The sequence below is a fragment of the Nyctereutes procyonoides genome, unplaced genomic scaffold (genome assembly GCF_905146905.1).
Source record: "Nyctereutes procyonoides isolate TBG_1078 unplaced genomic scaffold, NYPRO_anot_genome, whole genome shotgun sequence".
NCBI lineage: Eukaryota > Metazoa > Chordata > Mammalia > Carnivora > Canidae > Nyctereutes > Nyctereutes procyonoides.
In genome coordinates, this window is record NW_026575048.1 from 13,955,450 (window position 1) to 13,980,663 (window position 25,214).

At 39.7% G+C, this 25,214-nt stretch overlaps 1 pseudogene; it reads left to right on the forward strand.

The window, feature by feature from the left end:
- Positions 1-5,567: 5,567 nt before the first annotated feature.
- On the forward strand, positions 5,568-5,807 carry LOC129510791 (transmembrane protein 258-like; annotated as a pseudogene).
- Positions 5,808-25,214: the final 19,407 nt, after the last annotated feature.

The window sequence follows — 25,214 nt, forward strand, 5'->3', positions numbered from 1 at the left end:
GCAATAATAATTATTCGGTGTTAATTTCCAGATACGTTTAAGGTACCAGCAGAGGGAACATGCAGCCATCAGAATTGCCTTTTGTTTCTTCCATCAGGTCTGAAGATGTGCCTCCTTCCAAACCGTGAGCTAGACACAGTGGATGTGGGTGTAAGTTTCCAAATCTGCAGTTCATTAGGCCCCTCCTTTGGTACAATATTATTTTTAAAAATCCCTGATGGTTTGTTGTGAAGGAAAAGAATTCCCCTATGTGACACATATTGGGTACATGTGCAGAATAAACTGAGATTTTAGCATCCCTTGACAATTACATTTCTTGCTATATCAGCTGTTTTAACACATTTTCTTCTTCGTTACTTAGGTTTTAATTATATTTATGCTCAGACACTAGCATATGGTATTAGGTTCCAAATGTTAAATAAAACGTGTTTGTACCATTTATTGTGAGATGCTGTTTTTCCACATTTCATATTAATTTTTCCAAAAATTTTATTTAACTGTTATTGATGGAAGGGATGTATTAAGATACTTTCAACATTCTTAACCTAGGATCCTTCTTAGGCAGTATCACACTGTAGCAGGTAGCAGGGCTTTGTATATATATGTAATACATGTTTTATATGTATATATAAATCAGTGATGCCTTTTATTGAACTTAATGGATGAATAACCTCAGCTGTAAATATTTTCATTCATAGAATTACTCCTGTGATACAGCAGACATGTGGTCTTGTGGCAACACTTGAGCTGACTGAGGCCAGATCAAAGTAAATGAAAGAAAGTGGTACCTGTTTGGGAGTTTTAATGGTCAGCTGGGAATTTCTTCTCTAGTTACCTCCTAATAAAATGAGATTTTACTGATATGAAATGACAGGAATTGCAGGGTTTGGATTGGCTTGCCAGAATTTGCCAAGAGAATCTGTGTCCCTTGGGCTTGAGACCAAAGTACATAATTAATTTTTTTGCCCAGGCCTGTGGGAGTACACACGATTTGTCATAAAGCAGGCTACTGGCATTCTTACACTTTGAGTATATTTGTTTCACTAGAAAGACTGAGGAAGAAGCTATTAGTAAAACTATGTTGATCTTCTTTCAGAGGAGGAGAAATAGAGCCTTAGGGTGAAAGGGAGAAGGTTCAGAGGAATAGCTGATGTGTCCGTGATAATTATGTTTACATGGGTAAGAGGTGTCAAAGTGACATTACTCATGAGGCTGATTTGAACAGAATGTTGCAAATCACTTTCAAGATTTTTTTTGGACTTCCCCATATTTTTGGAGGTTGGAGTCAGGATTACTGGCTTTGGTAATTAATCCTTCCCAGCCTGCATTCTTTGCTACTGAGCATAGCGGTGATTCAGGGGCCCAACCTGCTAAATCAAGATAATGCTTGACCTCTGGAAGCAGAAGCCTTTTCCTCACTTAGCTAGAGAAACTAAACCCAGGAGCACAATCAGTAAAATCAACAGAGTTCATATTTGAAGAGCTGTAGAAGGAACTTAGAATACCTACTTTAGGCATTTCAAGGGTATTGTAAAAATATAATATAAAAAATTATAAACTCAGTGGACAGAGTTGGGTTTTGTGTATGAATACAGACGTGGGGCCCTTAAAGAGCTGTAATATGTTCAAGAGAACCGTTGGTTTCAACATAAGCTTATCGCAGATAATCTTTCATGTCTGTTCTGCTTGCCTGTTTATTTGCCTGGCATTCATTTTGCAAGAACATTATATATATGCTTAATATTACAGCAATGGGTAAAGAGACTCCATTGGTTTGGTTTCACCAGAGTTAAGATTGTTTGAAATTATTTTGTCCAATAAACTATCCTTATCTTTCTTTTACTCTGCAATTAGTTATAATGTCATTAGACAATCCCAATGACTCTAGCAAGATCCTGTAGATAAAATGATCACTTTGCTTTTTGTCAAGAAAGGGAAATCGGATCACTTTTCCACTATGAAACCAATTAAGTCTTTTTCTAAAGTCATCCTTCTTTATTACTGCTCTCACATTATTGTGCCAGAGGAGACCCATCAAGTTTCATAAGACGTTAAAGAGCAGAGAGGCCCCTTTTGAAAGAGTTAAGGTTGAAGGAGCCATACTCTCTAGTATGGGCATCAGCACCTGGCACAAAGTAGGTACTTCAAGAAAACATTTGAGTGATAAATTAAATGGTGATTTTCTGTTGTTTTAAGAGCAATTCAAATAGTTTACACATGAGATTCTTTGAAGATCTTATTTATTTGTTTGTTTGTTTATTTATTTATTTATGACAGACACAGAGAGAGAGAGACAGAGACACAGGCAGAGGGAGAAGCAGGCTCCATGCAGGGACCCTGACGCAGGACTCGATCCTGGAACTCCAGGATCACACCATGGGCTGAAGGCAGGCCCTAAACTGCTGAGCCACCCAAGGATCCCCTACACATGAAATTTTTGATACCAGAGAGGAAGAACATTTTAACCAAGCTTGCCATCCCATTTTTCTAACCCCACAAACAACTGTGAAAGCCTTGCTATTTCTCTGAGTTTCAAGATAAGTCTGAGGTTGGATGAACCAAGAATGGGAGAATCATCTGTTTTGAAAACAGATGACACAGTAGATACTCTCTGTTCACTGTCACCCCACATCTGGCCTCCCAGGGCAATCTGAACTTGCTTTTATGGTGGCCCCTGCCAATCTGTCCTGTAATTGTTGGATTACTCTGCCTATTCCAGTAGATTGCACACCTCTTGAGAGCAAGGTTTAAATGTATATCACCTGATTTTATATTCCTGGGGTGCACTTAGTCCCTGGAACATACTAGGAACTTGAAAATAGAGGACAAAGTGAATGATTTCATGATTGAATTCTGAAAGCCTTTTTGAAGCTACAGCATCCCTTCACTTCTTGTGTGTGTGTGCATCTGTCTCATCCAAGATGTTACTAGCCTCATCTAATTCTGATTTTTTTCTATGATTAGACTAATTTAATTTCATACTAACTCCCACATTCAGCCTCATACCTCATACCCAGCAGACACACTCATCACAACAGCTCTACACACTCCATACGGTTTCTCAGTTTTAGGTTTTAAAAGCTAAAAGAATAATTTCTGGATTTCTTTCATTCCCAACAGCCAAGGTTTTCTGATGTCAGACGCTGAGCCCTCTGTGGGTGAAGTTGTAGCCTGTGGGCCATCCTCAGGTATTTTGTATTTTAGGATTCAGCTAGACCAACAGTTGTAAACAGATACTGGCCTGCATCCCCAAATTCTTTGCTCAGTTAAGCCTACTTTGTGTGGCAGCCTCATCCTCAGGCAGCTCTCAGAAGCCTGACTTTTGTAGCCTGAAGTGTGTGGGGCTCAGAGAAGGTGGATGGAACTCATGAATCAGAACCAAAGCACAGTTTTCCTTTAAGTCGACTTCTCACTCTTGGCTCATGTTGACGTCAAAAGCCCTAGATTTGGAGGGGAAGAATGTGAGATGAGTGTCCTTCCTTCTGTGCTATAGCACAGCATGAACTTTAGAGGGAGGATTGCAAGTTGTTTAAGGTCTGAAATATTTGCTCCCTGCCTTTCTAGTACACGTGTTTGAGGCTGAGAATCTTATCAGTAGATAAGGGCAGAGAGGCTGCCATCCCACATTCCACAAACTTACTTCCAGATGGCTTAGAGACTAGGGGTGAAAAACTCAAGCTCTTCAATCAAGCCAAACAGCCCACACCTTTATTGCCCCATTTGTTTAGGGGCCTGTCAAGGGCCTCCTAACATCTCAGAATCAGCCGTGGGGGCAGCTGTTTAATTAACTCCTCAAGGCTGCATTTTGGTGGGGGCAATTCATTTATTATGAAAAACAAATTGAAAGGTCCGAGGGTTTTTTGTTCCTTTTCTTCTTTAGTGGTTACTGTTATCTGGAGCTTCTGGCTTCGTCCAAATAGCAACGATGATGGTTTTTTAAAAGGAGCCACTTGATCTTTTGTGTTGTTACTTTTTCTTTCCTTTTCCATTTTCCGAAATCAGACTGGCTATCTGCTTTGAACATGGAGAGATTTCTTTTCCTTGGTACCAGGAAACAATGGTATTTTCCCAGACTTCTTTTTGTGTGTTTTAGTTGTAGAAATACCACGCTTGCAATATTAATTTCTTACAACAGTGACAAAGTTACATGTTGCTCTGTCTCAGGTTAAATTGTGGTCGTAAATAATTTTTGGCTAATTTCTAATAGTTTGAGAGCTTACTGTAAGACAGACACCTCTGTGCTAGGCCCTAAGAACCATACTGAAAGAGAAAAGAAGACAAGACTCCTTGAGAAATTTATAGTCTCACTTTCTGGGAAAAGACATACTTGTATTTTTATTACTTTTAAAATTTTTATTTAGAGATGATCTTTGATTTAAAGAGGATTTGCAAGGATTTTGTAGACTGTCCCCATAAAATCCTCACCCAACTTCCTCTAATGCCAACATCTTACATAGTAACAATGATATCAAAACAAATATGTTGGCATTGACATCATAGTATTAACTAAACTGTAGACTTATAGACTTCATCCAATTTTTCTACCAGTATCCCTTTTCTGTTTCAGGATCCAGTCAGGATCTACAGCTTGTATTTAGATGTCATGTCCCCTTTGTCTTCTTCAATCTAAGACAGTTTCTTGGTCCCTTTTTGTCTTTTGTGGCCTTGATGCATCTGAAGGATAGTGGTCAGGTGTTTTGTAAAATATCCCTCTCTACTCATCCTTTTGGTGCCTGTTGAGAATCAGTCTCCTTCAGAATGTGCCCTGGAGATTATGTGGATTTAGAATTCTATGGATATAGTGTAACAGCCAAAGGGGTCTCTCATTTCTAAAATGTAGAAATGTAGAGACCCAGGCCTCCTGACTTTTGAGACAGTGTTAGAATTATCTTCCTGTCTACTTTGGAATTCCAGGGAAACTTAATTCCTGAGGAAGTCTGACCTCGAGATGTGGTCCTATAATGCCTAAAGAACTGTGCTCTACGTGTTTCCCTGAGCCCCAGGATAGACCCTGCTCAACAAGCACTGTTAATTTGAATTCAGTTTTGCTCCAGAGAATCCAAATGCTGAGAATGGCTAAAAAGCATTTGCCAGATATGAGCTAAAACTGCATGGAGGGTTAAGAACTGATATAGTGGAGCAAGCTCAAGAAAAAAAAAAAAAAAAAAAAGGCCAGATTCCAGATTCCTGGTAGCAATCTGAGATACTTACCGCAGAGCCATAGTTGTTGCCTAAAGGAGCCCCCAAAGAGCAGGTAATACTCCCCTCTCCTGCAAATACTTTTCTTTGCCCACAAGGCCAAAAGAGAGGACCTATCTGCCCTTGATCTCAAAGAACTTTCTGTCCATCTTAATTCCTGAGATCTGAGGGCGCAGAATATGGCAGCCATGGATTACCTCATATGGCATCTCAATTCAGTCTCTTGACTTCACACACCATTTGTTAAGGTTCAGATAAGACCTAGCAAAATGGTAAGATCCTCATATCTCAGAGTTTGAATACGTGAAGTTAATAATTGGGTCAAATATGCCAGTGGCAGAGCAGTGCATTACCCTATGCCTAACAAAATGGAGCTTGAGGCCATGAGCAGATACACCAGCCCAGTGAACCATACTGTCATCCCCCATCTGACCATGGTTCTATTGGCCATTGGTATGTTCTTTACTCCTTGATTCTTCACTTATGAGATTGCATCCATCAAGTACACTCATGATATCTATGAAGAGCTCTTCATCTCCTTGGAGACCTCACTCCTCATTGGCTTTGGAGTCTTCTTCTCACTCCTCTGACTTGGCATCTACGTATAAGCTCCCAAGGGTTCCAAACAGGCAGCCTCACTGAATTCCTACTTTTGTAATTTTTTTTTAATATTGCTGTAAGTGTCCCACCTGCTGCTCATAATAAAGGCAGATGTATGACTGTCAAAAAGAATAATAATAATAATTGGATCAAATAGTGCAATCATTAGTCATCTAGATCCTTCGGGAATGTGCAATTCTGAATCATCATAGAGTATTCTAGAAAGCAAGCTTATGCTTCATTATTAGTGGTCAGAAATTAATACTTGGTTCTCAATATTTTGTGTAGCCCTCTTGGGGATAGGAGAGCTTTCTCCTGGCATCCTCTGTTGGCAGCATCCCAGTGCGTGCTAGGTGAGTGGATTTGCCTCATGTTTTGGAGCAAAGACAAAGCAAGCCAGGAAATGGCCTGGGAATGAAGAGTACTGGTACTAGTTCCAGCTGTCTCATAAGTGATTTTGCAACTTGGTAAAAGTAGCTGTGCATCTGTGTTGCAGAGTTGCTCCTAGCTGTGCTCTTAGGGAATTCAACTTGATTGGTATTTTTTGAACTAGATAGTAAGAAAGGCATTTAGAGGTGGCTCTGGTGGGGTGGGGACTTAGGAGAGTCAATCAAATCTTTTGTTGCAAAACATTAATTTTTTTTAAGATTTTATTTATTTATTCATGAGAGACACAGAGAGAGAGGCAGAGACACAGGCAGAGGGAGAAGCAGGCTCCATGCAGGGAACCTGATGTGGGACTCAATCCTGGGACCCCGGGATCACGCCCTGGGCTGAAGGCAGATGCTCAACCGCTGAGCCATGCAGGCATCCCAAAACATCAAATTTTTTTTGATGTTTATTTGTTTTTGAAGTCTGGAACAATGATCCAAGTGATCTATTGCATGGTATTAAAAAGAAAGGGTTTTGTCATCAGTCAAATCTTTCACATACTGGCCACTTACTAGCTGCTTTCCTGAAGCAATAGGGTTGACTTTCCTGAGTCATAGTTTCTTCATCTTTAATAAAGAAAAAATAACTGTAACACCCCCGCCCCGAAGTTGGTGCGGATTAGAGTTATGGAGTGAAATGTGCTTTGTGCAGCACCTGGCACGTTATGGGGGTGCTATGAATTATAAAGGCTCTTCCTCCTGTAGTGTTCGGAGATCCTGAGGGCTCAACCTGGTGGCTCTACTGGAATGACACCACTGCAGTCACCATCTTCTGCAAGATTAAGGCAATTTTTAAACCTGAGCTGTCAGATGCTCAAAGGACAGGGTGTCAGCCCAAGCAGGAAAAGGTCCATGAAAGGATCCCTGCAGGGCCATCATAGCTTGCGAATTTGTTAGAAGGTGACGGAACATTCCTCTAGCTCTTACATAGGGTGGGAGACATTCTGTTCTTGGTGTCCTTCTTCTTTTCTTACCCCAACTGTGCAGGGATATTCTGGGTCTATGTATTTTGGGAGCCATAATGAGGTGCTTCTCATCATACCTTGCCATTTTCAGGCAGCTTTTACCAGCCGCCTGGACACGGGGACAACATAGCAATTTAAGAGCTATAGTGGACTAGGCTGGAAATAGAGAGGCCTGCGCTGTAGCAGCAAGAGATGGGAGTGGGGAATTGTGTCCTCCTCTTCATAAAAAAGGAAAGCTAAAATGGCTTACAGTCACACAGAGAAAAATCCCAAGGATGAGAAATCAAATTTCCTCGTGCTCAGACTACAAGATGCCTAAGGCTAGAAAAGAATAGGTGATCTCTTAAAGCAGCAAAGAACCAACCTGAGTGGAGCTAGCATAGAAAATGGGCTTTCTTCATTTGCTAGAGCGTAAGAGCTGTGCAAGCCACCTGATCATGATTCATTTTGAGCTGCAGTTCTACTGACATGGGAATAAATTCGAAGAAAGTGAAGCTGTCAGTCAATCAGCCTCCAAGGCAAGATGCTACCCATATAAATACCTTCAAATTCTGAGTGACCAATCATCCTTTCTTCTCCTATGGCATGAACACTCTAGAATTACAAAGCTACTCTTCCTAGACATGACTTTCCAAAGCCTGAACACTTTCTGTGTTTTTGTTTTGTTTTTTTTTGTTTTTTTATTCTGAAGCTCATCCGGGACCTGCAGACTTGCATCTCAAAATTACATATTCTCTGACACCATAATGGAGAATCTTTGTAAAAATATATGTGCAGATTGATATCTCATTCCAAGAACCTCACATTTCCTCTCTCTTATGGCTGGGGGTGAGGGGAGGGAAAGGGGGAGAAAACGCTGCACACATTAACATTTTGCTCAAGTTTTCAAACAAAAAAATGTTGTTCCTGCTTCAAACCCGGGATAAAGGAAGTGCTTGTCTCCAGGAGCTGACACTTTCCTGGTCATATTTCAGATACAATTAGCCTCCATTGATGGCGGTGGTTGATCTATCAAATGAGCAGCTAATCTTATCTGCGGTTCACAAATGGCTCAGATGGTAGCTTGTGACTTTGATTACTGGAAGACTGGTCCCCATCAGACGGCTTTGCTCCAAACAGTGGTCCTTTCAGCCTTCTGCTCATGGAGATCAAAGCACTCTCCCCTCTCCCTATCTGCAGGGAAGCTCATTAGAGGGAGGCTGTCAGGGTTATAATCATGCAACAGTTTTACTTCTGGGTTATAACGCTTTCCCCTTCTTATCAGCCTGTGAGGTCCAAAGTGAGAAGGATAAAGGAGGTACCGATGACATCTGATACATTTAATAGGCTCACTGGTGACTGCCTGGCCCCAGCTCTCTGCCACTGCTGCCTCACTGACTACTGACGGACTTCCCTCTCCGCCCCCGACCTATAGGGATTATTCTTTATTCCTGGGGGTGTGAGATGGCGGTAGGGGGCAGGATCCATTGTCTCCTAAGAGTTGCTTTACTATGAGAACAGAATAAAAGAAAATAGGAGTTTCTAGATCCAGAGATCTGCCTTTAAATTTCATCTTTCATACAGTAGTGCATGAACTTGAGCATTTTGCTGTGATCTTCAGTTTCTCCTGTAAAATATGTAAATGTATACTTTTCTAATTGGCCTTAATGTGAAGATCTCAAATCTCTCTCTCCCAGAAGACTTCTATTATAACCTGAGTTCCATTCTTCTCCTCCCTCCTTCACCTAGAAGAGTTACAGCACCTCCCTACTGTCATTGCTCCCTCTTCTGTCTTCTAGGGCACTACTAACACTGCACTTGGCATGCCTGGTTTTCTGTCCCCTTGCTTTTTCCTCCCCAACAGACAGTGAAACATTCAAGGCATAGGTGATTGAGGCTCTATATATCAAAGAATGCCTTCACTTGACACAGTTGACGCTAAAGGAATGCTTGTTGTTCTCACTGAATGAAGTACTCTTTATTAACATGATTTGCAAAACAGAGTGGGAAGGATTTGCACTTAGTGGATGTAGATGCTTTTGGAGATTCATTAGGGTCTCATGTCAATGACCTATTTTAGTGGTTCTGGGGTGGGGCCAAAGAATTTACAGTTTTTTTTTTTAAGGTTTTAGTTATTTATTTGAGAGAGAGAAAGAGAGAACACAAAAGGCAGAGAAGGGCAGAGGAGCAAGCAGACTCCCCAATGAGCAAGAGGCCCGATTCAGGGCTCTATCCCAAGACATCAGAATCATGACCTGACCAGAAGGTATATGCTTAACCAACTGAGCCACCCAGGTGCCCAAAGATTTTACAGTTCCAATAAGTTCCCACTTTAAGAACCACTGATGTAACCTGATCTTTCTATTTGTAGATGAAGATATTTTTTTAAAGATTTTTTTAAATTTATTCATGAGACACACACACACACAGAGAGAGAGAGAGAGAGAGCCAGAGACACAGGCAGAGGGAGAAGCAAGCTCCATGCAGGGAGCCCGACGTGGGACTCGATCCCGGGTCTCCAGGACCAGGCCCTGGGCCAAAGGTGACACTAAACCACTGAGCCACCCAGGCTGCCCTGTAGATGAAGATACTGAGGCTCAGAGTGGAGAAGGGACTTGTGCAAGGCCAGATAATTAGAGGCCTCAGTGTGTTCTTATTTCTAGTTTATCAAAGTCAACTCTGTCACGTGTGTGTATTTTGAAACATATACTGAATACATCTTGCTGTTTGTTTTTAATTTATGTTGACCTCCTTCAGGCTTCAAACTTGGGTCTTTTAATTCTAAATCTCATGGTCATTTCACAACATAGTCATTTCATAACTTGCTGTTTTCGTGTTAAGAAGCAACTAGAGTCCTGCTGCCAAAATGCCGGCTGAGCTATTATCTTTATTTGTCTCTTGTATTCATCTTCATTGATGCTTTTAGAAATAGCTGGGAAGAAATGCCCAAGGGAACACAGCTCACAGAAGAATCAGAGAGGGACTCTTAGTACCATGTGGCGGACTTGGTGTCTTCATCACGTAGCCCAGCATAACCTAGGTCAGGTCTTTACCCATCCACTCAGATGGGAATGTGGAGCTCCTGCCAGCAGCGGTCATTATCAGAATGAGAAGCAACAACCGTTGGCTATGGGAGTGGGAGGTCTGGAGCTGGATAGGCCTAGGTTTAATTTTCACTTCCTCATATCCCTGGCAGAGTAAAATTGCTTCAGGGATTTAACTAGGAGACTCATTTTGTTACTACATAAACTAGGAAACAGATCTACTTCACAGGGTTATTGTAAGAATTAAAAGAAGGAATTTGTAAGCATCATGCACTGTATTGGGAACATACCAAGTACTTGGCCAGCGTGAGGGCCTTCTCCTCCTCTCTTCTCTTCCTACCTTTCTTTACCTCCTCCCCACTGTCTCTCACTATCATCAAAAAAACGACATGGGAGAACATGGGTGAAAAATGTTAACCCAGCTGGAAAAATAAGCAAAATATCTTTTGTTTTTATCCTATCTCCTGATTTACTTACTGTTCTTTCTTCAACATTAATTTAACTGTGATTTTTTTTTTTTGCTTGTGGAAATCCATCTAAAACTCTTAAGAAAGAAATTATTTGCAGTTAAAATAATGACCTTTCCATTAAATATAATTTGGGAGGCATTAGTACTAATTGTAATTATAATGGAATTTATGTCTGACACGTTATGGTTCATGTGATGAAAGAAAGCCAGGCACTCCCCAGAAATCAGTGACAAGCTTATCAGAATATTAATCTCCTTCAGTTACTCTTTAAGAGAATAAATAACTAATCAGTCACTGGCTGCTAATATAATATATAACACTTTGCTAAGATGGATGATAATTTAAGCTTCAGCAGAATATATTTATTTAACTGACAGAAATCATGACTCAATTTTATTTGTTTTAAATGCCAATGCAGTAAAGCCAGACTAGCAATAATGCTTGGAAAATGGAAATTTTTGAGTAATATTTTTTAATTAATCTTTGTGAGAAATAATAAATTCCATCTGAAGCATTCAACATATATCTGAGATGTTTGTTAATTACCCAGTCTTAGTAAGTGGTCTCTGAGAAATACCTTTAATCCATGCTAGGCTCATTCCTTGAGTATAATTATTTTGACCATCAAATTTCATGGCATGTAATTTTAGCTGCAGAAGTTTTGAGAAATGGGACAAATGTTTGTTGGCCCAGAACAGAACTAGCTGTTAAGATTCTGAATAAATTACAGGTATTAATCAACTTTGTTGGGATTACCTTTTTCTCCTATGGTGGAATTAGGGGGATGAGATCTCATTAAGAGAGAAAAACACTCGCCTAAATGTTGGTTTATTTGTGTTTTTTTATGGCTGTATTCCAACAGCAGGTGTAATCTCCATTGACTGCCCTTTCATCATGATTTTGCTTAAGTCTAGCTAATAGACTAGGACTAGCCGTTCTCTTGTTTGGGGAGCAGCAGGCCATTCTTAGCCCAGGGTGGTGTGTGTGAACATTAGTGACATGATAGAGGGAGTCTGTCTATTTCCCTATGGAGGGACTTTTAGCCAGTGGAACACTCCAGCCCTGTCTACCCTTCACACCTTTGGAAGAGGAGGTAGTTACCCAGCTTATGAGTTGGGAAAAAGAAATTGAACTAAGCATCATGTGCCTCTTTAGAATCCAGCCTATCTAAAGACAAAGTGCCATCTGGTTCACTCTCAATTATTCGGAGAACAGTCTTGGAGCAGAAGGTTCTATCCCTTCAGGGACTCAAAGAATTATTAACCACTAAAAATTACCAACGATAGGCTTGTCTAAAAATAGGGTAAAATATTTGCAAACCCACTTAGTTGAAAATCTAAAGTTACCCTCTCTAAGTATCTTGTGAATTAACTCAGGACAAAAGGGGCATTTACTTACTTATTGAGCCCTCTGTCAACCCCCAGCAGAGCATATGGGAATCCTGACTCTCTAGGGTCTGATGCAAGGAGCCCCAGACTCATGTATGGGCACTTAAACTATGTCATGACTCAGTAAAGGTTGATAAATGAAAGATAGCACACAGGTCTGAAGACTTTTTGTGATTCTCCATTTCCTAGTCTTTGTCCAACAGGGCAAAAATAGATTCTGTGATTGAAATGACTCTGGTATTACGTATCCTGTATTCTTACCCATCCTCCATTTCCATCAATACCTCCATTGTAGATATATGCCTTCCCAGACTTCTGTGTCCTTTAGATCAGGGTTGCTCTCAAGAGGTGGGGTGAATGTTTAATAGAATGTGAACAGGATTACAAGACAGATAATCTGTTCTTGAGCTTTCCTGAGACCAGAAAGAAGGGGATACGGATGCCCCTGTGGAGATATCAGCCACACTTGTCATTTGGGTGTGTGCTTTTTGCTGCCTCCGAGTATAGATGAGCTTTGATGTTTCTTCTGAAAAATTATCTTTTTGGGAATGTAACTGGGCCAACAAGTGCAGGAGTAGCTCTGAACCATGCTTTGTTCTGAGATAGAAATGGACCATGAAAGTCCCAATTAAATGATGGTGTAAACATTTAGAGAAAGGAAGAAGATACTTGCTCCAGTGAGTTAGCTCTGGCTGCTAAACAATTTCAACTCACCCACTCTTAAAGCAATGGGCTCCTCTGAGTCTGACAGTGGTTTACACAACTGCATGATTCCACAAAGTAGAAATATACCCAGAGGAACGGAGCTCACAAACTCATCTCTTGTAAGATGTGGTTTGCTGAGGACTTCCCTGCCTGTGTTTTCATGGATAGCTACAAGATTGGGGAAGCCTATTCATGACAGAGTAATCTGTTTGAACTTTTAGCTGGGACGTGGAAGACATGGTATTTTTTAATCTTACTCATGTATTCATCTATTCATACATTTATTTATTTATAAGATATGTTTGAAATGCTTGTTCTGTATCACTTTATATTAGCAATGGGGGGGATGGGGGTGGAATACAGGGAGGGGTAAATAAGACGTAAGTCACAGTGAGCTCACAGGCTGGTGGAAGAAACAGGAAGGATACAGGAAATCACAATGAAGTACAACGTGTCCTCTGATGTTAAGAGCACAGAACTGGATCACAAAGCTTTCTCTCCTAGAGAATGGTTGAAGGCTTTCAGAGGAATTGCTATGTGAGGTAAGGCTGAGCTAATGAGATCTTTCTTGGCCACTGGGGATGTTAAGGTAGGAAGAAAAGTCAACAGAGTCCTGTTTTTCTAGGTATCTGGTAGGACTTCATCTTGCATGTTTTTGTAGGATTATTTCTTTAGGGGCCATTATGTATCTTGAGATAGTTGCCTCTTTGTTGACATCCCACTCTATATCAAACACTGTACTTGGCAATTTTATATAGGTTATTTTTATTTCTTACAGCAACCATGTGAACTTAAGACCATTATTCAATTTGCAAAAAGGAACTGAGGGTCAGGATGAATAAATACTTCACCCCAATGGATACACAGGACATATTTCCTTTCCAGGGCCCAAAAAGCATTCAGGAGTGGAGAACTTGCAAGCAAACAAGTGCTGCCTGCTGGAGCAGAGCTGAGCTTGGATTCCTCTCGCTCTCATGTCCAGGCAGCTGATGGCAAGCGAGCCTCTCATCTGCGGAGCTCAAATGGGCACCTGCTTATCTGCAGGTTCACTAGCTCCTCTCCCTGCAGCCCTCCTGCCACCGATTTCATTTTTTATTTTCTTTGTTCTACCCCGACCGTAACACATATCCGAGGCCAGGAGGAGGCTTTGGCTGCTGACATGCCAAAAAGGCCTTAATCTTTTTCTGCTATGAAGTTCTTTTCAAAATATGTGGGGAAGCATAGTTGTCCTCCTCTCTCACCTCTATGCCCAGCCATCCCCACATTTCCTACCTCGTAGGCACATTGCAGCAGCCAGTGGGAGTGGGGACCAGGCAGCCCAGAAGCAGCCTTCCACAGGAGTGCTACAATCTCTCTCTAGTTGTTTCTTTGAGTCCCAAATAAAATTCTGTCTCATTGACCTCTTGGTTCTCAAAGGCGGAGTGGATATTGTTTGTAGCTCATTTTCTCCAGGCAGTTTAACAAAGTATGCTTTCAGAGATATCACGTAACTGAAAGACAGAATTAAATGAGAATGGCAGAAGTCTGGCAGTAAGTAGCCCTGTGCTCGTGGTTTTCATTGGAAAGCATATAGGATTACCCTATTGTTCCAGATATTAGCTTTCTGTACCCAGCATATACATATTTAAACAGCATAGCAAATGGGCTACATTATAAAGCACCTATATGTCACCAAGGCCCAGAAAGCCGATGTTGTGCCAAGGCCTGGAGACATCCTTCCAAGTTTCCTCGCATCTGAGAGGCAGATTGTCTCCGTGCTTGGGGTGGGCCAGCCAGCCTGAGTTTAATAGCAAACATTCTCAGGTTTTTTTTTTTTTTTTTCAGATCCGTGTATAAAACAACTTTTGTTTGAATGTGACATCTGCCTGCAAAGGAGCAAATCCCCAGCACCACCAGTGCATCTTGTCAAGCCAAAATCCAGAGAGGCTCTAATGGGGTTTTCTTCAAACACTGTGACTCGAGCTCCAGACCATCCCCTTGCTTGCTCCAGGAAACATTATCAACCTATGGCTCAAGGTTAAGGGTTGGGGTTGGGGTATCATTAGTGTTTTCATCACTAGCTGAAATGTACAGTCTGACAATCACCATGCCCACAGATCAAAGGCAAGGGGAGGTGCTATCTGCTGCCAGCTGTGCTGTGACTCTGAGAACATTTCTGGTGAACTGACCCTAAGGTGAGTTGTGGTGGGAAACAGTCTCCAACGGATGACTGGGTGTGGGCTCATGTAGGATAGGGTTCTAAGAGCGAATTCTCTGTCCTTTTCTTTTGGGTAGCCCCACTGTGCCTCACTGCAACAGCATGGCCTATGTTGGAACTGGTGTTTGATTCACATGGGGTGGGGGGGAAACATGTCACTGTGTAGGAAAATTAACCTGGTAGAAGTGAAGTACTTTGGATTATCATTGTAGATCTGTCACTGGTTTGCTTTCTGACTTGAGATGAGACCCAAGCTCCAGTCACATTGACCTCTCAACCAGTCCCTACACAGAGCACGACCCCACCCAATTCTGTTCTTCACATGATGCACTAATGGGATATTTTGCTTTACGTTCCTTGCAGGACAAACAGAGTGTTTCTTCCCAAGGTTCAATCTAATGTGCCTCCTTTGGGATTGGTGAGCATTTTTTTACTCCCTTAAGAGTAATCTGTCCCTTCCTCTGGGCTCCCATTGTTGCACATATCTGCTGGAGTGTTTACTACCAGGCATTGTTTATGTGTCTGTCACTGTAAGATGTGAGTGCCTCTCAAGGGTGACATATTCACTCTGTTCTCCAGATGCCTATTACGGCACCTGGCAGGCAGAGTTGAATAGATGTTAGATGAATGGATGCATGCATAAGAGAACAGGCAGATGAAAGAGATGAAGTGTTCTCTGTATCCTTGGAGGGAAAGCATTTCCTTTGGATGCAGACATGTTTCTGCAGGAGGAAATGTTTCCTGATCTGGTTGCTCCCATTTTTCCATCATGTCTACAGTTGCTGGGGGAGAAGAGGGGGGAAATCTGCTCTCTCAAGTCATTAGCTTCCCTCCCTCTCAGATTCATATAGTCTCCATTCAGTGTTTGTGGTTCAAGCAGTGTTGGCCTTAACCTTTGTTAAAGCATGAAGTTTCTTACTAGAAAATACTCTGTTCCCTCCCAACTCATAATGTCCAGCTTCTTCTGGAAATTTCTGATAAACCATTTCTTTTCTCTCTGTAAAAAATACAGTTCTTACTCTTATCTAGATCCATGCAGCTATGCTAGCTAACCCTCTCTCTGGGTCTTGGGGTTTTGGCTATTAGTATCTTCTAGACTAAAAGGTATGAACAAGAACTTGAGCTAGTTTCATAGTTATGGTGCCATGTTGCTGCAGCTGCTGGTCTCCAGGAGAGCTTGAGGAGTCTTGTATATTATGCCTACTGACAAAGGGAGTTTGACTAGACCCCTGGGAACTCTGGCCCAGGGAAGCCTGATGACATAATCCAGAAGTTAATAGATTTTTACCAATGGGAGACAGGGACAGGAGAAAGCTATTGGAAAAAACAAAACAGAACATTCTCCCTTCCTCAACTCTACGTAGTATTCTGAGAATAGGTAGTTGAAATTGTATGTGTCTCTTTCACAAGATGATATGAGAAAAAAAACAACGGTCTATATTTTTTTTTTCATGAAGCTGTACCCAATGGGCAGTGCACTGCCTCATCTTTTCTTTTGTTCCTCCCGCAGCTCCCCCGCCACCCCCCCACCGCCCTTACTTCTGTCCTGGGTCTCTGGGTTGCACTCCCAAGTATTAGCAAGTAAGCTTTTCCCTCAGTCTCTGTTTTTGACAGATCTTGCACTAAGACAACTCCTTAGCCAACGCATATTAATTTGACCTCCTTTGTATACCATTATACCCATAATGCAGGGTGCACATATATATCTCACTTTCCACACAGTATCACAATAATCCATTTCTGTGTCTCTTTCTTCTTCTGGATTTCATATATCTTGAAACCAGAGACTATATTGTACTTATTTTTGAATCTCTGGCACCTAGCACAGTGCCTGGCATAAATTAGACCTCTGAAAATAGTAAATATTTGCCGGATGACTGACTGTAAAAGAGAGTTAGATTTCCCCTGATCAGGGAGAGAGTCCAAGAGACCTAAGAAATATTTTATATGGTTTGCCATCTCAATGTGTGGTCTCTTTTGGCTTCACCTAAATTGAGTCAGGGATGCTGCTAGCAATTACATCACACTACTAGATTATAATTATATCCAATAATCATGATAATAATTACTGCAATATGCTTGGCACCTATATATTATCATGCTGTTAGATATTTCACATACATAATCTCATTATTGCTGCAAACATATTAGGTTGTTGTTGCATACTTTGGACTTTTTGGAAATGTAGCTGGACAATTGGCCTGACTGAAGACATTCTTGAGAGTATGTTAAAGGTTGTTTTAATTATAGTCTTTAAAAAGGAGGGGTCCTTAGTGGTTAATTCTGTATCTACCAGCATCTACCAACTGACACATAAATGCTGAGGACAGAAGTACTTTTTTTAAAAAAGAATTTCATCCTCAATTAATACAAATGTGACTCTGTAGCCAACACTCTTACTCTACTTTTTGCCCATTTGAATGTACAAATTATATTGTGACCTGAGCTAAGCATCAAAGAACTAGTCACCTGTCACCCTGCTTCTGCTGAGGTTATAGAAGTTAGGAAAATGTAACAGAGGGAATTATGATCAGGGCACAGTGAATAATTGTGGGATTGAAAGTTTAACCTATTCTATAAACCTGCTAAAATCATATAAATATGTTACATGAGCATTTCAGGGGTGCAGTTTTCTAGAGTAAAGGTTATATCCAATTCTTAAAGGGACTAAAGATCACTGAGTTTAATTCTATATGACCCTCCATCTTGAGGACGGCTATGAAGAATGGGGACAAAGCTCTGTGCCTCAGAGATCCCTGTTGGACAACTGAGTTCTGAATGACCGAGTATTACAGGAATAAACTCACCTGCCCATTCATGCTTTAGGCACCTGAATTGAGGCCTAGGTATAAAGGAGCTCATAGTATTTGCTTTTCCCTTTCAAAACTGTGTCCTCCCTTTATTGCGGCTCTGTTGTCAGGATTTCATATTATGATGTAATCCAGCATAACTTGTCCAAAACAATATTAGATTTATTCCATTTGTTAAAAGAAGATATCACTAGTATGTGGCCCTTTTGGCAAAATCTCAATTCTTAGTTCTAGGCATGGGTTCAATCACCTGTTGCTAAGATACTACAAAAAATATTATCTGTTTTAAAGTGTTCTTTTTTAATTGAATATACTGCTGCTTTGAAATATCAGTGCAAAGGTTAAATAGGTCTTTGAAATCATATATTCTTTTTTAACTGGCAGAGATGTTTCTGAGTATTTTAAATGGAGCAGCTGCTATCTCAGTGAAGTTCCTTGAGGGGGTTTTAAAATCAAACAGAAAGTAGCATTCATAGAACAACTGATTTCTGGAAATAGAGAGAGACTCGATCAGATGCATTTATCCTGAAAATGCTCATCACAATCATTGATTCTGCATCAAAGGTATGAGGGAAATGCAGACACAAGGCTAGAATTCCAATTAGCAATCCCATTAGGCCCATTCAGGTTTTTTGTTTTGTTTTGTTTGTTTTTATTTCATAATGGTAATACAGAGCATACATCCCCATAAGGGTCTGGGCCATGCCTCATAATCAAAATCATTAATATTTGTGTGATGAAACATTTCAGTGTTTATGCTAAGTTATTATCAGTTCGGGTCCAACTCTGGGTCAGGGAAGTTTGCTTAAACTTAGGAAAACACGTGAGTGTGAAGGACATTTTTGATGTTTTATAATGCAAATAGATGATTGTGGACCATTAAAATGGAGAGAAATTCCAGGGAATATGTGATTCAGAATAATTTCAGGATCAATTTAGACTCCAAATAACCTGGCCTGTAGCAAGGTTGGGAGCAGAGGCCAGCAGGCTGGAGGAAATGATGGAATGAACACTCACACAAAGTCCAGACTAGGCAAAGTCAGCAGTGACCAGCAGGGAGGGACAGAGGTCTACATCCATGGTTAACACTTGGAAGGACTGATAAATTAGAGACGTTGAGACTGTCCTGTGTCTTTCCTAAATCCAGACACTTCCCCTATTCCACACAGACATTACAGAGTCAGAGTCATCTCTCTGGAAGCCTACAACAGTCTCTTCGCTAATCTTCCTGCTTTGTTCCAGTCTTCTTATCAGTCTTTTATACCTGCCTCCTTGTGACCATCCTATGATGTGACTCTGACCTTGCCACTTTCCCAATGAGATGTTTCAGTGGTTTCCTGTGACCAACAGGGTAAGTCGCTAAAAAATGAGGTCTTTTCCTGTCCACATATTTTGCCTAAGTTCTCACTTCTGTTAAGCTCTTGCAACACAGACATCGCTGGATTGTGCCAATCAGTGTCTCTACATTTGGAATATTCTTCACACCTCTTGCTTCTTCACAGATCTGATTCCTACCTGGTCTACATGACTTGACATCAGTTCATGTCTGTTCTAGGCCCCAAACTGACCTTAAGTGCCTCCACAATTATCCTACACCTATGTCAATGCAATTAGCACTTGTCACAAAAGTTGCCTGTATACTTTCCTCTTCCATATGACTATGAGCTTGTTAAATGGAAAAATCCATTTTTCTTCTATTGTTATCTCTCAGCTTTTGATGCAGTGCTTGGAACATGGTTTATCCTCAGTAAAAATTATTAAACTCTGGGTGCAATGTCAAGACAGATAAAACTATGGCATATAGGCAGTCAGGGAACATGAAGAAGAAGCACTATCAACAACAACAAAAAAATCTCTCAAGTGACGTAAACAAAGATGCATCTATCCTGGAAATGTTAGAAGTACTATGAGATAGTGAATATAGAGCCTCTAGATTATTCTTACACCAATTATATGATCCCCGTCCTTGTAATTTCCTTTGTCCCTGGAAGTAGAGTTACTTTAACCAAATGTAAGAGATTTTCTTAAAATTATGTTGCATGGCTGGTGAGATGGCTCTAAGGGAATACTTTTGACAGTTTGGCCCTGTGCATCTAGGAAAGTAAATTGTGGATTGACCAGGGAAAGATACAGTACATACATGGTTGGATTTTCTTGCTGCACTACCCACCCTGGGAGGTAAGCTGAGTTGTCTTACATTGGAATTACATCACTGTAATGGTGTAGGGATTTTAAGCAGAGGTCACAGAGGTTGGCTATGATAGAGTAGATAAAGCTCTAGTCTGGGGAACAGTAGTAATCCATCCCAATTCTAGGTCTCACATTAGCTGTGCTCTTAGGAAACTAGTTGCCATCTCTTTGTATTTGGTTCTTCTTCTCTAAAGCAGAGACAGCAACAATATTAAAAGGCTGTTATAAGTATTAAATGAAAAATATGTGTAAAAGCATCTGTCGAAAATAATATACACTCACATGTATGTGGATGGTTTAGAAATTCTATTACCTGGATAGTCAGTATAATGAAAGATCATCATTCAACAATAGACTAGATTTTGATGTTATGGTAGGGAAGGATGTTCCTATAATCATATGCAAAGTCATTAGATCAAGAAGGACTTTAATTGTCTACCTGGAATATAGCACTGAAAAAATACTAAAAACTCCAATAATAAATACATTTATGCTGTTTTTGTTTTGTTTAATGTATTTGTACAAAGTAGAGTGGCATTTAGACCTTTTGTGACTATGATAACATAAAATCAAACCCATTCAAAGTAACCCCCCTATACACTTAATTATTAATGCAAGACCATCTAAGTATAACCCCGTAAAGATGCACAGTGAACCAAAGATTTAAGAGACAATTATTAAGTCAGTAAATACAACCCTAAGGTGACAGTTTAACAAGGGGGTGGGGATGGGAGAGAGGAGTAGAACTAAATTCTTATCTACCATGACAGGAAAATGAAAGATAATATCTAACATAGGTGGGTCAAGAGACCAATTATATGTATGTTGTTAAATTCCTAAAGAAATAGTTCTAGAAAGAATTGGCTGTGGATTGAGGAATGGGATGCAGTGGACTGTATATATGTTTTTACATATCTATCTGTACCCGTATATTATACATATTTATCTAAATATAGACAGATACCAATATATACACACAAATCACATATACACAAACATTTTATACCACTTTTTGACATAATCAATTTTGTCTGTGTGTAAATTTTGTAAAAATAAACATCATGTTTAAAACAGTTAAGAAGGACATTTTAAATATAGTTGTAGTATACACATGCACACACACACACACATATTTCCACTAGCAAATAAGAGACCATAATATATCCTTTAGTATCCAAGGTTCTAAGTATTTTGTGTTTATTGAATTAGGAAAAAATCTTGCATTGCAGAATATTTCAAATCACTCAAAGAAGATGTATTTCTTCTAATTAATCCAAGCCTGTATATTCTTAGCAGGAAAAATATTTCAGTATGCATATACATTTATTTATTTATTTTTAATGGTTTTATTTATTTATTCATGAGAGACACTGAGGGAACAGCAGAGACAGAGACAGAGAGAATCAGGCTCCTGCAGGGAGCCTGATGTGGGACTCTATCCCCAGATCCTGGATCACGCCCTGAGCTGAAGACAGACACTCAACTGCTGAGCTACCCAGGCATCCCAATATGCATATACTTTTAAAGCTCAGAGCCCTTGATGATAGGCTTACTGTTTAATAACTTTAAATTCCCTATGTACCCCAATCATGTTATGTATGATATTTCATTTAATCTTCTAATCATTATCTCTAGTTTATAACTTTACTGAGGTATAATTCACTATATTAAAAAATGCACACATTTAGTGCATACATCTTGGTGAGTTTAGACATATGCATAAACCTGTGATACCATCACTGAAACCAAGGTACTAAACCCATCCTTCACCTCCAGAAATTTTCTTGTGTTATTTGTGGTTTTGTTTTTTGTTTGTTTGTTTTTATTTTGCTTTTTTGTTTGTTTTTGGTAAGGATATTTAACATGAGATCTATCTTCTTAACATATTTTAAAGCTCACCTGTATTAACTACAGGTACTATGTTGTACATTAGATTTCTAGAACTTACTCATCTTACATAATGGATTTCATGCCCATGAAAAACCATCTCCCTTTCCATTCAGCCCCTGTCAGCGATGATTGTATTCTCTCTGTTTCTATGAGTTTGACTATTTTAGATATTTCATATAAATGGAATCATGAAGTAAGTTATCCTTCTGTGACTGGCTTGTTTTACTTAGTGTGATGTCCTCTAGTTTGGTCCATGTTGCCACAAATGACAGGATATCTTTTACTAAGGCTAAATAATATTTTATGGTATGATATACCACATTGCCTTCACTCGCTTATCTGAACACGAATATTTGGGTTGCTTCAGTACCTTGGTTATTGTGAATAATCCTGCAATGAACATGGCAGTGAAGATATCTCTTTGATATTAATTTCTTTAGTTCTATACTCAGAAGTGGGATTTCTGAATCATATAGAAGTTCTTTTTATAACTTTGAGGAACATTTATACTGTTTTCCATACCTGCTGCATCATTCAACATCCCCAGCAGTGTATAAGGATGCTGATTTCTCTGTCTCCTTATCAATGCTTGTTAACCTTTTTTTTTTTAAATTATAGCCATTCTAATAGATGTGAGATGATATCTCGCTGTGGTTTTGATTTAAATTTCCCTGATGGTTCATGATGCTGAACATCTTTTTTGCATGCCTTTGGCCTTTTGTGTATTGTCCTTGGAGAAATTTTCATTCAATTCCTTTGCCTGTTTTTAAATCAAATCATTTGATTTCCTTGCTATTGGTTTGTGGGATAGTGTTATATGTTTTGGATATTAACCCCTTATTAGATAGATGGTTTGCATTTTTTTCTCATTCCATAAAATGACCTTTCATTCTGTTGAGTGTTTCCTTTGCTGTGCAAAAACTGAGTTTGACATAGTCTAACTTGCCTACTTTTGGTTTTGTGTCCTGTGCTTTTGGTGTCAAATCTAAGAAATCATTGCCAAGACCGATGTCAAGAAGTTCCCCCCACCCTGTGTTTTAAATCCATTTTAAATATAAAAAACCACATCCTGTAAATAATGAAGCATGAAAGTTGAGCTCTGTTTGAAGATCCAGCCTATGCGTTCTAAAGGTAAATTAAATATAGCTGAAAGATACAGGTCAAGATAGTAATATGTTTATTAACAAAGGAAGCAAAGATCATGTAGCCAGATCAGAATGTCCTGGAATTCGGGGGCGTCAGGGTACATGCTTTTAATTTCTAGGCTATACATCCTCTCCTTTATCCCATAGAGAAGAGTAGCTATTTCCAGGCATCTTGAAAATATCATCAATATTACAAGCATCATAGAATTGACATATAAGTATTTCCATAATAATCATTTCTCTTAAGTCATTTTCTTATATTCAGTCATTACCTTTCCTGTGAATTTAAAGCTTTTACTCCTACCTCTGTCTTCCCTTTGCTCTCAGGAACTTCAGCTCTGCCATTTGTAAAGCAGATAGAAAAGGAGTGAAAGATGTTTTGTTAGGGAAGGATATTCTAGTTTCTTTATTTAAATTTGCCTAGATACCTTAATTTTAAGCAGTCTGAAAGCACTTCTGATGAGTACTTCAAATGGCTGTTATTTCTCTGTGCTCTTATTGGAAAGCCAGTGTGGCATAGTAGTAGATTTTGGGATCGATATTCTTGGATTTGAAATTCATTTATCTAGGTGCCCTGAAGCAGGTTTTCTCAATTTTCTCACCTAATAATGATGATAATATATAACTTTTACAGTTGTAGTAGAGACCTGATGTATATGAAACATGGAGCCTTCTGTGGGGACAAAATAAATGTAATAGTCAATATGCTTATGATTGGTATTAACACAAATAATAGTAATAATAATAATAAACTGCTATCACAATTTGTCTCTATGATAATAATGCTGTCCTTGGTATTCTATGCATCACAACTTCACTATATAAGAGTTTTCTATAATTATCATTGCTTTTAACAACATTTTAAGTCTTTTTTTTCATATTCAGCCACTACTTTACTTAATGAATTTAAAGCTGCTTCTGTCTTCACTAATGGCTTGATATGAAAGTCTGATATGAAATTTTAAAAACTATAGTTTTTTTCTTCAGTCTTCATTTCTGCAGACTAAACATGCTTAAGTTGTCTTTGAACAAAATCAGAAATTACAGATAATGTACATGATAGAGTTATTGAATTTTAAAACTTGAGAGGACTCTAAACCCAAGGCTGTGTGGGCAATCAGTAGCTTAGGTTGGTCTAAAACTCATGTCCCCAGATTCCTACCAGAGCTGACAATAAAATGCACATGAAAATAAGGAGTAGAAAATAAAAACATTTTCTTCGACGTGGATGGACCTGGAGGGTATTATGCTGAGTGAAGTAAGTCAATCGGAGAAGGACAAATATTATATGGTCTCATTCATTTGGGGAATATAAAAAATAGTGAAAGGGAATAAAGGGGAAAGGAGAAAAAATGAGTGGGAAATATCAGAAAGGGAGATAGAACATGAAAGACTCCTAACTCTGGGAAACGAACTAGGGGTGGTGGAAGGGGAGGTGGGCCGGGGGTGGGGGTGACTGGGTGACAGGCACTAAGGTGGACACTTGACAGGATAAGAACTGGATGTTATTCTATATGTTGGCAAATTGAACACCAATAAAAAATAAATTTAAATTAAAAAAATGCCATTGGGTTGAATAATCAAGAATGTCTCCATCTAGTGGGCACAACATGTAGACTTTGATTTACGGGCTGATTTTGGTCTTTCACTCTGATTGCCTGAAGTTCATATTAGAACAAGATACTGACACATGCCTAATGAGGACTTCACCAACATTGCCTTGCCACAGATGGAGAACTTCTCCTTGAAGTTACTGCAACTACTCTTCCCCTGTCTATCAACTACCAGAAGGGCTAGTGTAGGCTTCAGTGAAGCTCAACTCAAAAGTGCCAGTTTCTCAGAGCATGGTTAGTCCTACAACCATGGGAACCCCTGGGACTAATTCTGTGTAACTCAGGAGAAATATAAATGCATGACTCCTCGATACAACCTTTTGCGTTCCTAGCATTTTTAATGAAGTCACCATTTTCACTCTCAGTTACTTTGGTATGAGACACTGAATGCTAATGGCTTTCCTTGTCCATTGGCCATGGCCCTTTCTATATACTGGAACCCTAGGAACCTGGGATACATTGGGAGAGGTTGTGGCTCACAGTCTGGATGTACAGGCATGACTTATCACCAGGTTCTGAGTAGAAATCAGAGAAGGTTAAACTGATCCTTTTGAGGATAGATAGGAAATTTTCAGAGATATAAGCCAC